Source organism: Schistocerca serialis, chromosome 2 (assembly GCF_023864345.2).
Source record: "Schistocerca serialis cubense isolate TAMUIC-IGC-003099 chromosome 2, iqSchSeri2.2, whole genome shotgun sequence".
In the NCBI taxonomy this organism is placed as follows: Eukaryota; Metazoa; Arthropoda; class Insecta; order Orthoptera; family Acrididae; genus Schistocerca; species Schistocerca serialis.
The window spans coordinates 1,012,100,820-1,012,104,397 of record NC_064639.1 but is presented as its reverse complement, the minus strand read 5'-3'; the positions used below and the strand labels follow the sequence as shown (position 1 = coordinate 1,012,104,397).

The window sequence follows — 3,578 nt, the reverse complement described above, 5'->3', positions numbered from 1 at the left end:
CTCGGGCCTTTAATTGTAGGTTAAAGATACAATATCGCGCGTCTGGCACGATAATTGCTCGCATGGTACCGGTAATAGTAATAATAATATTCAATTATCCCCCATTGATAAACTGGGAAGTGTTCACGGCTCAGTCTGAGCACGTGAGCACTAAATCCACTTGATGTGGTGGAATTAGTGGCGCCTGTTTTACCTTGCTGGTTTAGGAAAAATATCAAAATTACAGCCACTACAGCAAGGGACAGTAAGCTGTAAATGAAAACGAGCCACCGCTTTTAACATCTTTTGTTCTTTGTAACTTTTTCCACACAGTAGTGTAGTTGTTGTTGTTGTGTTGTTGTGGTCTTCAGTCTTGAGACTGATTTGATGCAGCTCTCCATGATTATCCTGTGCTAGCTGCTTCATCTCCCAGTACCTACTGCAACCTAAATCCTTCTGAATCTGCTTGGTGTATTCATCTCTTGGTCACCCTCTACGATTTTTACCCTCCACATGGCCCTCCAATACTAGATTGGTGATCCCTCGATGTCTCAGAACATGTCCTACCAACCGATCCCTTCTTCCAGTCAAGTTGTGCCACAAGCTCCTCTTCTCCCCGATTCTATTCAGTACCTCCTCATTAGTTCTGTGATCTACCCATCTAATCTTCAGCATTCTTCTGTAGCACCACATTTCGAAAGCTAATATTCTCTTCTTGTATAAACTATTTATCGTCCACGTTTCACTTCCATACATGGCTACACTCCATACAAATACTTTCAGAAACGAATTCCTGACATTTAAATCTATACTCGATGTTAACAAATTTTTCTTCTTCAGAAACGCTTTCCTTGCCATTGCCAGTCTACATTTTATATCCTGTCTAGTTCGACCATCATCAGTTATTTTGCTCCCCAAATAGCAAAACTCCTTTACTGCTTTAAGTGTCTCATTTCCTAATCTAATTCCCTCAGCATCACCCGAGTTAATTCGACTACATTCCATTATCCTCGTTTTGCTTTTGTTGATGTTCATCTTATTCCCTCCTTTCAAGACACTGTCCATTCCGTTCAACTGCTCTTCCAAGTCCTTTGCTGTCTCTGACAGAATTACGTCATCGGCGAACCTCGAAGTTTTTATTTCTTCTCCATGGATTTTAATACCTGCTCAGAACTTTTCTTTTGTTTCCTTTATTGCTTGCTGTATATACAGATTGAATAACATCGGGGATAGACTACAACCCTGTCTCACTCCCTTCCCAACCACTGCTTCCCTTTCATGTCCCTCGACTCTTATAACTGCCACCTGCTTTCTGTAGAAATTGTAAATAGCCTTTCGCTCTCTGTATTTTACCCCTGCCACCTTGAGAATTTGAAAGAGAGCATTCCAATCAACATTATCAAAACTTTCTCTAAGTCTACAAATGCTAGAAACGTAGGTTTTCCTTTCCTTAGTCTTTCTTCTAAGATAAGTCGTTGGGTCAGTATTGCCTCACGCGTTCCAACATTTCTACAGTAGTGTATTAGAATGAAACAGGAAGTGAAAGAAGACAGCATCACACATCAAAGAAAGAACTGACGCCCTAAAGACGGAACTAATCATAAGCCGTCAGCATTAGGGAGCCACTTACGAACGGCAAAGTGTTTTCGTTTCACTGGTGACAAGATTGGATCCGCTATGTTTACCGCCTGGGGTAAAAACCAGAAGGTGTCAAATCACTCCAGGATGGTTGCAAAACCAGAGGCTGCAGTCGGATGCGCGGCCAGCCGCGATGCGATTTGCGGCTCCTTGGCCGGTTCCGCAGGGCTCCGTGCTCGGACCGCTGCTGCTGCCGCCGCCGCCGCCGTTACTGCAATATTATTTTTCTGGGTCGGTGGCGGCGGCGACCGCGGCAGCGGCCGGGCTCTGGCGGAGGCGAGCAGAGCCGAGGCGGGCCGAGGGGCACAACAATGTGTGGAATGCTTCTTTAACTCATTCCCTCGCCTTAATTAAAAAGTTGTAGCGGCGGGAGGGGGGCGCGGGCGGCGCTGGCCGGCGGCGGCGGCGTTGCTTGCCTCTGTTTTTGGCCTCCCAAGTTCGGGGAGGGCGCTGTCGTCTGCATACTTGGCCGCGAGTAATAACACTCATATATAACAACGCCAGTGTGAATCTCTCCCCTAACGAGGCTGGCCGCTTGTTCGCTGGCCAGCCTGCAACTTTTACACCCGGCGCGAAGAAGTGAAGGGAGTCGGTACGAAGAGGGCGGCCAAAAAAGGGAAGGAACGAATGAAAATACGCCGAGAGCGGGACTTGTGCGGCGATCGTTAGTCCACCGCTGTGTTAACGTCGTCGCAATATTGGCTGCACATAAAAGATTGTGCTTCGAATTTATTTCTGTCTCTCCTGCTAAATGGCTGTCTTAAGATACCGGTCGCAGATCACGCTAAAGTAACTTGGAACAGATGAATGCCTTTTTGAGACAGCGTGACCAAATATCGAATCAGCGAAACCAAGGTAGGTGATAATAAAACATCATGATTTCTTCAATTTCCTAATGCCTTATAAATTGGACAACAACTGAAGCAATCGACATGAAACTACAAACGGTAATAGTGAGCGAAACGGAATGTCACGATACTGTGAGTGATTCGGGTTGTGTAACGTCCGCCAAATATTAAAAAAACTAAACTCCTTCCGAACAGGCCATGAAGTCCCATCGGTACCGACCGTCCGCCGTCTCATCCTCAGTCCATAGGCGTCACTGGATGCGGATATGGATGGGCATGTGATCAGCACACCGCTCTCCCGGCCGTATGTCAGTTTCCGAGACCGGAACCGCCACTTCTCAATCAAGTAGCTCATCAGTTTGCCTCACAAGGGCTGAGTGCACCCCGCTTGCAAACAGCGCTCGGCAGACCGGATGGTCACCCATCCAAGTGCTAGCCCAGCCCGACAGCGCTTAACTTCAGTGATCTGACGGGAACCGGTGTTACTACTGCGGCACGGCCGTTGGCCCGCCATATATTACCGATTAAATTTTCTTTCCTGTAAGGACACAAGTAAGCCATCTCTTGAAAAAGGCAAACGCTACAGGATACATTTTCGTTGGCGAATAAAGAGACTAGTGTATGGGGTCGAAAGGAATTAAGGCTGTGACACGTAAATTTTGTTTTAAGCGTTCTCTTGAATTATCCTAGCTTGGGCAACGCGTGCTTCTTCCATAGTCAGCGTGTTCTGTCTTGGCTGTCTGTGAGAAGATTGGCCGGCCGCGGTGGTCTAGCGGTTCTAGGCGCTCAGTCAGGAACCGCGCGACTGCTACGGTCGCAGGTTCGAATCCTGCCTCGGGCATGGATGTGTGTGATGTCCTTAGGTTAGTTAGGTTTAAGTAGTTCTAAGTTCTAGGGGACTTATGACCACAGATGTTGAGTCCCATAGTGCTCAGAGCCATTTGAACCATTTTGTGAGAAGATTAAAATCATTTCACCAAACAAGCGAAATAACACCTCCTATCTGAAGCTGCTGCCTCCCTGACATCAGGAGCTCATAAACTGAATATTACAGTTTGATGTGTTCAGGTGTACCAGTGCTCTGTTCTCTGGATGCTACGTAGTAATAAGCGC

General features: G+C 46.9%; 1 pseudogene; it reads right to left on the bottom strand.

The window, feature by feature from the left end:
* Positions 1-2,854: 2,854 nt before the first annotated feature.
* Positions 2,855-2,972, bottom strand: LOC126458843 (5S ribosomal RNA; annotated as a pseudogene).
* Positions 2,973-3,578: the final 606 nt, after the last annotated feature.